Source organism: Leptidea sinapis, chromosome 33 (assembly GCF_905404315.1).
Source record: "Leptidea sinapis chromosome 33, ilLepSina1.1, whole genome shotgun sequence".
Taxonomy (NCBI): domain Eukaryota; kingdom Metazoa; phylum Arthropoda; class Insecta; order Lepidoptera; family Pieridae; genus Leptidea; species Leptidea sinapis.
Genome location: NC_066297.1, coordinates 7,360,337 through 7,373,112, shown reverse-complemented (window position 1 = coordinate 7,373,112; position 12,776 = coordinate 7,360,337). Strand labels below are relative to the sequence as shown.

Genomic DNA, 12,776 nt, shown 5'->3' with positions numbered 1-12,776 from the left:
TGCCCAATGAATTGAAAGATTTACCGTTCAAAGTTTTTAAAAGAAGACTGCATCAGTGGTTAACAAATAAGTGCTTCTATAGTTTAAATGAATTTTTCAATACAAAATGAATTAGTCTATTTGATAATAATATATATATATATATATATATATATATGTAAATTAATATACTTTTATGACATTGAATTTGTTAATATTATACATAGGTACTAAATGAATTATTAAGTTATTTACGTCTCATATTATAATATCTTAAAATTTCATATTATAAATATTATTGATATCATTGTGAAATCCGACATGTTTCGGTATAACAGTACGAGTAGTGTTTCGACAATTTTGTAACATATTTTGCATGTCAATTGACGAAACATATTGGATTATCCATTATATTGTTAACATCTTAAGTACAATGTTTCCTGCAAATAAAATTTCATTTCATTTAATTTCATCCAATATACGATAATTTATACGGTTTATTATTTACTAGCTGACCCGGCAAACGTTGTTTTGCCATATAAAGTATAATTCACGCGATAGTTTTATAAGTAATAAAATATTGCCAATATTATAGCCTGTACATCATTTTGTTCTATTGTCAATAGTTTTTGCAGCGCACGCAAAAATAGGTTTTCGATTTTACACCTTGTGTTACAAAATGGCAATTTTATTACGGATCCCTAATTTTGAAAAAAAAAACATAGCCTATAGCCTTCCTCGATAAATGGACTACCCAACACTGAAATAATCATTCAAATCGGACCAGTAGTACCAGAGATTAGCGCGTTCAAACAAACAAACAAACAAACAGACAAACACTGCAGCTTTATAATATTAAGTATAGATTACTATTTCTGAAATATTTAATATAATTTAAACACGATTAATTGGCACCGAGCAGCGAATAATACCGGGCACAGAATAGTGGCTCTTCAGTTTCTTGTATGTTCTTCTCACGATCTCTACTTTTTCCGATCATAAGATTCAGTAATTTAAAAAAAAATTGGAAAGAGTTGGATGAACGCTGTCATGGCGATCTTTATGGGAGGCCTTTGTCCAGCAGTGGACGTCTTCCAGCTGAAGCAATTTATAGTGATAATTCATAAGCGCTAAGTTTAAGCTTAATTGAATAAAGTTTATTTGGCTTTGACCCAGAGAGTATGAGTTGCGGTGGTTCACATACACATGTGACCCGTACACTTGTATGTCTTTCTCTGCCATAAAAAAAATATTTGGTTGGTCCTCAGCGTGCCCTCCATAATTGCCTTAAGCAATTAAAATCCGTCATAACACTATTATTGCCAGATATTTTGATATTACAGTAAAAGCGTAAAATCTTGCAACTTGTTTTTACAATTCGCACGACCAGTGAGCGACATTCTTAAGATTGGAAAGTGGTCACTCACTTAGTCTCTGCGGTGACGCTAGCCACAGCGGATGTACGAAGGAGTTCTTAATCACACGAACTGGCGGGTTTTTCAAAAAAAAAAAATCCGTGGCGGGAACATTTGACAACTGTCAACATTTTTCGTTGTGAATGAGAAATTGTTAGTGAATTTATTTGTGCAGCCAAGTGATTTGAGTTGTGAAAGATATTGCGGTCAGTAGTCGAGGTAAGATGGCTTCGTGTGGTTTTTAAGTTATGCTAAGTTAAGTTATGTTAAGTGGATTCTATTTCCGATCGCTGTGCAGTTACTGGTAGGTAGGTTCGTTCACCGTATATTAAATAAATTCCACTGAAGAATTTTATTATTCCAGCTAAGTAAAACAGGATCAGCTCATGTTTTTAAATTGAAATACATTCTGAAGCCGTTATTTTGAATTTTCATATATTAATAGTAATTTGTTTTATATTAATAGCATTGTTGTCATACCGCTTACCTACTTACTGTTATTTTTTGTTAATTTTACCAATTACATGTATATATAATAAGAAAAGCCTAGCGTGGGATTCAATATAAAACTATAATATAGTTATATAAATTTCCGAAATAGACGAAGTGTATTGTATATAAAATTATATTTTAACGTCTTTTATGTAACTTTTTTTATGAATAATGCTTGAGGGCTTAGATAAATAATACGTCTAGATAGACAAGCGATAAAAACAAGTCAGGAATATTAGTTTAGACTGCGTGACAAGCTACGTCTTACACTCGCGATTTGTATGACATTTGTGTTAGTTGCGTGCATTTCTTAAAAATAGAGGTTAGTCCTAAACACAATTTTTTTCAACGTTTTCACAGCTGTCATTGTCTGTCTAGCGCTATATATGATTTAAAGTTTTAGGCATAGAACGGTCCATTTAGTATCGAAATTATTAAGGGTTTTTAAAGATAAATCTTCTATAGGCACGCTAAGCATTCATATTTTAGGAGTATTGAATGAGACTGAGCTGTCAAGGTCGACTATGTAACGCTCTTTAGAGTAAAGCCAACTAAGGTAGCACGATCCTTCAGAGTAAACAGATTTATTTATCTTAGATTGAAATTGAAAAAAAAATGAGTTGTGAACGAACCTCTATTTAGATCAATGCACGCACACTAACACAATGTGACATACAAATCGCGAGTGTAAGACGTTGCTTGTCACGCTCACTAAACCAATATTCCTGGCCTGTTTTGATTGGTTTTCTAACAGCATGAGATTATCTAGAACTAGCTGACCCGGCAAACGTTGTTTTGCCATATAAAGTATAATTCACGCGATAGTTTTATAAGTAATAAAATATTGCCTATATTATAGCCTGTACATCATTTTGTTCTATTGTCAATAGTTTTTGCAGCGCACGCAAAAATAGGTTTTCGATTTTACACCTTGTGTAATTTAGAAAAAAAGCATAGCCTATAGCCTTCCTCGATAAATGGACTACCCAACACTGAAAGAATCATTCAAATCGGACCAGTAGTACCAGAGATTAGCGCGTTCAAACAAACAAACACTGCAGCTTTATAATATTATAGTATAGATTATTAATTATCTAAGTAACTTATTTATACATAGTCAACGATATATATATGTCGACTTAAAGGTAGGTTCCTACTCATGGAACTTTTTGCCGCGTTCAAACAAAATGTGGAATTCAATCTAACATTTGACAGTTAAAATTATGCTGAGATTAAGCCAAGACAGTCCAATGGAAAAGTCTAGCTCGATTTTTATCACACTAGCTTAACAGCTCGATATAATTGGTCCAATTTTGATTTGTCAATTGGTGCGTTTGCTATTAGATATTTATTAGTAAAATCACAAGATGTGACTTCCAATAGATTTTTCTGTTCCGTGGTTTTAAAATACTGCCCCAAACGTTCCCCCTTATCTACTAACGGCCGTTCCCAATATACTGTCTACAGATGGAGATAAATTACCACCTTCTACTTTCAGTAATCCCAATATACCCGATAAGTCATTCTTATCGCCTTATATTGGAACGCGTGAATTGCAATTTCCACACAAACTTCTATCGCTGGTAAGCTATACGTCATCCCATTGACAGACAGCGTGTACGGATAAGGTGAGTTACCGTCGATAAGTTTACTGGGACAGAAAAGTCATCGATAGTTACGATTTTTATCTCAAGTAGGCCACAATAATAATTGTTGTTTTTTTAATTAATGTCATGACAATGGATGTTGCCACCTTGTATTCAAATTCATATTATTTTATTCACATAACTTATGATATCACTAATAGAAAGTGAAATACTACCACCCATTCGGAAATATATGCCTCAGACATGAGAAGAACGGGCGCAAGAAACTCGGCGGACTTCCTTTTTATATAAAATTTCATTACGATCTAATTTATATTGTATAAGTCTGAGGGCGGTCCCTCTATTCCCAATCTGCGGTATCATTAAGAAATTCATTTATGTTATAGTAACCTTTACCACATGAACGTCTTTTAACAATGCTGTTGAATTTAAAACATTTGTTGGGAACATTTTCTGGGATCTTGTGAATACTTACATTGTTTATTTTACTAAAGTTTAAAAACTTTTAAAAAAGTAAGTAAATGATGATATATCTTGATACAATGATAGGTCGATGCGCACTTCCTTAAAGGCCGGCAACCCTCCTGTGATTCCTCTGGTGTTGCAAGAGAATGTGGGCGGCGGTGATCACCCGTGAAGTCGTTTGTCCTCCTTTCCCATAAACTTGACCCGTTTCTTATCTGCCCTATGAAGGAGGCCTTATTTTGGGTTTACGTTTAAATAAATTTATTATGAATCGCTAATTAGACATGGATGTTTTAAAACAAGTCTTTCGAAACCTGATATTAAAAATAGCAATTAGTAATTGAGTTTCGCAATAACAATAATGATTGATTGAACCGGATTCTGTTATAAATTAGATTTGACAACTGCCACCTGGAATATTGCCTTATGTGCATTTTTTTAGGACAAGACGAACAACACTTGGTGGTAAGTGACACCCTGCCCATTATAATGCTATGCTGTTAAGTTGTAATTCATAAAAAGCTGAAATTCCAACTTATTTTTTAATGAAAATAAGGGACGAGATGAGTAAGACGTTCAGCTGAAGGTTATTGATGCGCCCTGCCCATTACAATGCAGTGCCGCTCAAGATTGTTGAAAAACCCAAAAATTATAATCGGCACTATAACTGCGCTCGTCTCCTTGAGACATAAGATGTTAAGTCTGATATGCCCAGTAATTTCACTAGCTACGGCGCCCTACGGAACACAATAATGCTTACACATTACTGCTTCACCCTGTTGTGGTACCCATAATCTAGCCGGCATCCGGTGCAAAGGAGCCCCCCACTGGTATAACTGGCAAAGAGTTTACGTTGGTACTTTGAAACATAAGATTATATTTGATGTTATTATTATATTATATATTCTTGATAGTGTTATGTATGTACAAACGCACATAAGTGTATTCGCTAGAAACTGTCATAGCCATGATGTTAACACCAGGAACAGATATAAACTTATAATGCCGACTACTCGGCTATGTCGAGTTAGTAAGTCTTTTGTAGGGCGATGTATATGCTTTAACAACAAGATCCCAGAAAATGTTCAAAACAAAAGTATTACGAAATTCAAAAGAATTAAAAAAAAAAACGTTTGTGTGGTAAAGGTTTATATAACATAAATGACTTTTTTAATGGTAACACTGATTGTAAATGGAGCGACCGCCCTCAGGCTATTAAATAATAAGTGTTATTGTTTATTGTACGACATTACATTGATATTTTTATGAAAGAAAAAAGAACCCTGTTGAGTTTCTTGCGCCCGTTCTTTACAGGTATGCTGCTTAGATAATTTTTACGTCTAGATAGAGCCTCTTGCTGTGAGACAACGAATGGAAACAGGCCAGGTTTATAACATAGATAACTGTGCGTGGGAAAGGGACAGGAGGATTACCAAGAAGACTAAAGTCAGATTGATGAAATGCCTTGTGTTTCCAATCTTTCTCTATGGAGCCGAAACTTGGTCTCTGAGACTGCAGGACCGCTGTAAAATCGATGCATTAGAGATGTGCTGCTGGAGACGCCTCCTAAAGATCCCGTGGACGGCATTTCACACCAATGTATCCATCCTCAAAGAGCTTCGTATTAAAGACAGACTATCGTCAATTGTGCAACTAAGAATACTGAAGTTCTTTGGTCACGTTTCTAGAAATGAGAACTCGATGGAGAGACTGGTAGTTCAGGGCCAGGTGGAAGGCAAGAGAGCACGCGGTCGATCGCCAACCCGCTGGATAGACGCCATCACAAAGGCTACTGAGTCCACCATAGTCCAGTGTACTCGCAACGCCTCTAACCGTCAGAAATGGAAGCACATCGCCAGGAGATCTACCCTCAGAAAGGATGTTGACCCACCGAACACTCCACCATGTACCTCGTCAGCGGAACCACGACCATTCTGACAAGAGTGTCCGACTAAGAAGAACTGTGCGTGACAAGCTACGTCCTTAACTCGCGATTTGCATGTCATTTGTATAAGTATGAGTAAATTGCTCAAAATAGAAGTTAACCTCAATTTTTTTTTGAAGTTTGCATAACTGTCACAGTCTATCTAGACGTATAAATCATCCAAGTTCCAATCATCACAGTAGTTTTTTACTTTTAATAAGTATTTCATGTCCTATTTTGAATAAAAATATTTGATTTTGAATATTATTATTAAAACTGAAACTTACGAGCGTCGGCTAAACCTACCAGGCTACCACCTAGTAGAGCATTTACATGCACACCCAGCCCTGTGCTTCCCCGGGGTATAAAAAGAACAGGGAGGTCCTAGGCCCAAGGGTGTCGTAAGAGGCGACGAAGGGCTGAAACCTTCAGACCGAAATACAATAATGCTTACACATTACTTCTTCACGGCAGAAGTAGGCGCCGTTGTGGAACCTATAATCTAGCCGGCATCCTGTGCAAAGGAGCCTCCCACCCAGGGGCGTGCATTGGTTTTCTAGTAAGGTAGGTACTGTGGATCTAACTAGTCGTAGTTGAGCTTTGGAATAAGCAAAGATTGCTTACCGTAGGTATTTAGTGTCTAGCGCAAGGAAAACTTTTATGAGTGGGTGTTCAATAGAAGTTTGGTAATAAAATAACGGCACCAAATTAAACTAAATTAACTTTAACACTAGTGCTATATTTATTTAGGTTAAAAACGAGGTAGGCATTGCCTAATTGCCTTAACTATAACAGCTAAAACGATGCAACAATTTTTGTCAGTTTGTTCGATCATACTATTCTAAAAAGCAGAAACGGTTTTCAATGATACTTTGTAAGCAACCCAGCCTTATTGTAAAATTGTGCGGGCACGCTAAATATCGGCAAAAGTGTTTTACAGTGATAATTTGTAACCTACTCATAACACTTAAGTCTTAGATCATACATACGTCTAGATGCTATGACAGCTACTGTGAAAACGTCGAAAATGTTTAGAACTAACCTCTATTTTGAGAAAATCACGCACAATAACACAAAGTGTCATATAAATCGCGAGAGTAAGACGTAGCTTGTCACGCACACTAAACTAGTATTGCAATATGCAAGTGATTCTATCTCGACGTATAAATTATATAAGATTAAGTGTATGTTTCATTTTAATCAAGTAAATAAACAAAGTAAAGTAAATTCAAGTCACGGGCACACTATAATAAAATGTGTTAATGTTTAAGAGTTTATATGCAAAAAAGGCGCTTTAGAGCTAAATTATTTCTATAAATAACCATTTTAAAAGCTAAAAGCTTCAAAACGAAATAAAACATGATGCAAATTAAATGTTTACCAGTTCTACGAAACAAAACTGGATAAATGCGGTTCTGTTATTTTTATGTTATTTAAGCTCGGCAGAGATTCTGCTCGAATGTGAAGTTTTTTGTTATATTAAATAGTTAAATACATATAGTATCTACAACTATATACCCGATTGACTTGAAATTAGGCATACTAACTCATTTCGCGATGTAGAACAGTTTTTATCAGTGGGAGACTCCTTTGCAACTTTGTCCTTTGCAATAAAATAAGTAACGAAAGTACTTCTTTTTACATTAGTGTAACATGAAGAAGTAAAAAACTTCTACTCCCTCAGAAAACCGCCACGTTTTCAAAGACAAACACAACGGTTAAATTTTTATTGAGCATTTAATAATTGTGTAAAATACACAGCACAAACATAACAATATAAATTTATCAACTGTTTTAATTAAGCTGTCGATTTGGATAATAAACAATTCCTTGGAAATGCCCTTTTCGAATCTCGTTTATATTTCCGCTTTTGTAGCTATATTTTGTAGCTATTTCTCACAAGTTCACTTGGCCGTTTACAAATAATATTTTTAACTGCAAAATAATAAAAAACCTGTAATAGCCTTAATGTTAGTAGCGCCAACAAGTATGCAAGACAAACGAAACTAATAAAACGCTACAACTTGTTTCAGCACCACTTTATGTGTATCGAAAGGCTATTTTTACAACACGTATACCTAATAACTTGAGATTGTTTTTTTATGACAATAAGGGACGAGACGAGCAGGACGTTCAGTTGATGGTAATTGATACGCCCAGCCTATTTTATATATATTACAATGCAGTGCCGCTCAGGATTCTTAAAAAACCCAAAAATTCTGAGCGGCACTACAACTAACTGTGCTTGTCACTTTGAGACATAAGATATTAAGTCTCATTTGCCCAGTAATTTCACTAGCTACGTACGGCGCCCTTCAGACTGAAATACAGTAATGATTACACATTACTGCTTTACGGAAGAAATAGGCCCAGTTGTGGTACCCATAATCAGGCCGGCATCCTGTGCAAAGGAGCCTAAAAATAACACCAGTGGAGGATTCAGCAGAGAATTGTTAAAAAGCAGTGCGAAAATTGCAGAAATAACGTCATTATAGTCATATCATAATATTTGGCCCAATTTAATAGCTCTCATTTGTAGAATTTACTTTGGTACGCAGAACGCCGACTAATAGATCAATAGGGATTCAACCGATGAAATTGACCTTAGGCTTCAACAATAAGGTGGCTACGAAAGTGTATCAAATAAGAAAAAGTACCAGGATATCATAAATGTTATCGGGTTTTTTTCACAATTCATGTTAAAGAAACACGTCCGGCGAGTATTTACGTAATGGTGTGTTGTAATGTAACGTGCACAGGTACAGAAGAAAAAATGTGTATTATCTCATATCCATTCTAATTGCCTGGTACTTTTACTCGTAAAACTTTTGTTACTCCTGGAGTCAGGGAGCAAAGGAGCGGTCACTTGCTAGCAGACTCTGAAAAAGTTAACAATTGGTAGCGTTTTCTATAAAAAAAATAGACATACTTATGATCCTGTAAGCCCGAGCTGGGGCGAAGAGCATCCAGACTGTATCTTCATTGCGAATAATCCTGAGCATTCGTCCTCTTCGCCAATTACGGTTCACCGCCAAGTTTGCCTATACGACTGCATTTGCGTTTTCCTAGTGGATTCAAGGCTAGCCAATAATCCACGTATTGCAGTTGATAAGGCTGCCCGTGTTAGTCTTAAACATTTTCTCCCAACTCTCTACATATATATATATATAAATTAATTGGTGTTCGTTAGTCTCGCTAAAACTCGAGAACGGCTGGCTAATTTTGGTCTTGAATTATTTGTGGAAGTCCAGGGAAGGTTTAAAAAGTGAATAAATAGTAAAATGCTCGGAGTTAAATAAAAACAACAAATTTATTTTTCCTTTGATGTCAAAAAACAAATTGAAAGAATAGTTTCTTATTATGAATAACTAATTAGAATTTTTATATCTTTCCTGACTATTGGTAGATTAACTACAGTTGTTAACATAGGTTTCCATTTGTGCGCGCATCATGCATAAATTATTGGATATATTAAAAACATAAGTGTGTTGTTATCTTAATTAAGTAAAATTCTGTGCATGCTGTGATGTCCTGTAAGTGATGTATATTAGTGTACTTGTTGTTGGAAATCCTAATAAATAAAAAAAAATATTAAGTCTTCTTAGTTTTATTCCTTAGACACTTGGCATTTTTCCTTGGCCAGAAATATAGCGATATCTTCATTGAATATAAAGTTAATAAAGTTTTAAGAAATAAAGATTTTTTTAAGTACTACGTGCTTAGTCATGTGTATACGCGGGTATCAGCTGGTAATCATCAAAATATCAAGCAATTACTTAAAAATACTATGAATGCAGTATTTTTTTTATAAATAAAAAAAAGTCTTTTTTGCAGTAAAATGTTATATCTACCATATTTAAGGTACTTCTCCTCTATGTCGCATAGCCGCGGGACACCTGTATGTGTGTACCTACATGCACCAAAAGCAATCATTTACAAGTTTGTCCTTGAGTAATGCTCAAGCAGTTGTTTGCAACCGTTGGAGCATTGAAAGTACTCAGCAGTTGCAAGATGGGTATTGAGAAACAGAACTCGTTCTAGCATCTGGGGTAAATCAATACCAGCCTATTTGCGATGTTCTTTTCCAGATCCTGTTTGAAAAGTTCTTAAAAATATCTCTTGATACACGTTTTCATTTTCTATAAACCATTTTATGCCTAAATCGTTATCTCCAAATAATACTTTAGTATTAATTGATGACGGCTTAACACATTTTGATGGATATTTTTGTGTATTCTCGTATTGTTTAAAATTACAATCAGATCCTGCGGATACTTTTAGGCAAAATTTCATCCCACAACTCATCATTATTTTCTTACTGTGCTATTTAAAGAACAGGACACCTATCGGCATTACATATATTGCAGCCATTTGGTTAATTCAGCCATTCCATTTAAATGCCTGAGCCGTCGTTGACTGGACTAGCATCGTTCAAGGCTTAAAAGTTGACTAATCCCTAGTTAGCCGGTTGGAGATGGACGATTTATGCAGGAGTTCAATAATATTTAGTTTGCTTTTTTATTTTGCAATGCTTTTAACATAACATCATCAATAGTAGACTACCTAAATGGCTAAAAGACGTTTAGCCATCTAGTTCAACGTTTTGTATTTTAGCTAAAACATTAATTGAGTATTTAATGAACTTCAATTGACTGGCCTATTTATTCAGCTGGCTATGATGGATACATTCTTATACTTACCTAAGCCTGTTTAATATTAAGTCTATGTCAAACTAGCCTTATGACACAGTTTGCGGTTTGCGTCACTGAGCGATGGCTCAGGAGATTGTCGCAATGAAGACGCGACCTTAGCGAAGCCTTCATTCAATAATTGTGTGACATAATGCCTTCAACAATCGCTCTAGTATAAAACGGTGTGACATTAATCAAATTATTTTTATTACTCGGTTGTTTATCTAACCCACTGTGATCACACACAGCTGGTTTTAATACAATTGTTCGAGAACTTCAAATTTTGAGGACATTTAATCTTTAATTTCTCGTGTGCGAGAATATTACACTGGACTTTATAAGAAGACCGATTGCTACACACCTCATGCCAAGTGCCATTTTTATTTTAGCCGTATATTCGTCAAAATAAGTCCGACATATATAATATAATATAATATATATATATATATATATATATATATATATATACATGATTATTGTGCCAAATTGCCCAACCCAACTACTTGCATTAGCGGAACAAAGTCGCCGCAGAATAAGAAGTAAAAAATACATTTAAAATAAACCTCTGCAGTACTTCAGACGTCCTGGTACCATAATTACCTGTTGCTATATATTGGTGCTGGGCAGGTCATGTGGCAAGATTCATGGAGAAAAGATGGACAATCGAAACGACAATTTGGGAAGGACCATATGGCAAAAGAAGAAGAGGCCGTCCAAGAAACAGATGGATGGATGAAATAATAAAATGGCAGGAAAATAATGCAGAGGTAGATAACAGAAGAGGGGATACGTGGAGTAAGGAGGAGACCTATACCCAGAGTTAGGTTCAAATAACATAACTTTTATATTATACGCGTAATCTTAAGATAATATTATGTATTTAATTTTTGTCTTACATACATATATTCGTATATAATATGTATTGTGAGTGGAGGGTTAGGATTTTTATCGACTTGAATGTTTGTTGATGTATAACTCAAATGTTTGAATAAACAATAGTTGAGTCGCAATACAGTAATTGAACACTATTTTAACTTTATACTAAAGCTTCTGAATCGACACACTCACACATACACACGATTTACACGGACGCTAAGCAATCTTGGGAAGACAAAACGCCGCCGAGACTGGTCACTGCCCGAGTTATGCGACACAGCAAGTGGCGCGTTGCTTATGTATACGTATATTTATTGTTAAATTTATAGAATTTTATCTTCGACATTTTGAAATTAGTGTGAAATCGTTCAAAGTCATTGAGAAGGCGAGGAAACAAATAGTGTAATTCGCGAGTTATTGATAGCGTGACCTTGGTATGTCTATAAATGAGGTACCGTCGAGCGACGTGAAACAAAGAGCCGCGCAGCGCCGCTTAAATGCTTAAGGCCCGGTTTCCACCACAGCAGGGGGGAGAGGACACGAGAGGAGATAAGCCGCGAAGCGGTCAGGCTATTCCCACCAAAGCGGAAAGGAGATGCGTAGTGTGGAGATGTGAGCTGTGAGACCTCGAAATCAAGGAAGAGGTCATACCATTACAATAGTTATATTTTAATTTGCTTGAGGAAGAAGAAGTTGAGGTTGAAGAAATACAATTAATTCTTCAATATTTAAACTATCGACGGAAACATGTTCGTCATCCAATTGCAAACTTAGCTGAAAAAATTAAAAAAACCGACTTGAATAACAACAAACACTAAAAGTGAAAAAATTATTTAATTTACGCTTTTTTAAATGACGTTTTCGGGTGTGCGAGACGCGGGGAGAGGGGAGCGCGAGCGCGGACGCCGCGCCAACTGACTTAAGTCTTTAAAAGACATCTCACATTTATGCCACCTTCGCACGACACGCCACAAGTTAGGATATCATCCCCACCATCTGGATGCGTGGCGGTCCTCCACAGTGCGGTTTTCAAGGAGCTTTCTTCCACGTACTATAAAGCTGTGGAATGAGCTTCCTTATGCGGTGTTTCCGCGACGATACGACATGGGTACCTTAAAAAAAAGCGCATACTCCTTCCTTAAGGGATGGCAACGCTCCTGTGATTCCTAGTGATTCCAAGTGTTGCAGGAGATTTTGGGCGGCGGTGATCACTTCACACCATGTGACCCGTACGCTCGTTTGTCCTCCTATTCCATAAAAAAAAAATATGCGCTCTGCCGCGCCGCTTGCTCGCTCGCGGCACAAAGTTCTGAACATTCTGTAGAAA

General features: G+C 36.0%; 1 protein-coding gene across 1 annotated transcript in view; it reads left to right on the top strand.

Annotated features, from left to right (window-relative positions):
• The first annotated feature begins 1,424 nt into the window (after positions 1–1,424).
• Positions 1,425–12,776, top strand: part of LOC126974719 (scavenger receptor class B member 1) — a 125,654-nt gene continuing 114,302 nt past the window's right edge. Inside the window, exon 1 of the mRNA XM_050822311.1 lies at positions 1,425–1,613. The gene's annotated coding sequence lies outside the window, so the exon portion shown is untranslated. The remainder of the gene's footprint in view (positions 1,614–12,776) is intronic.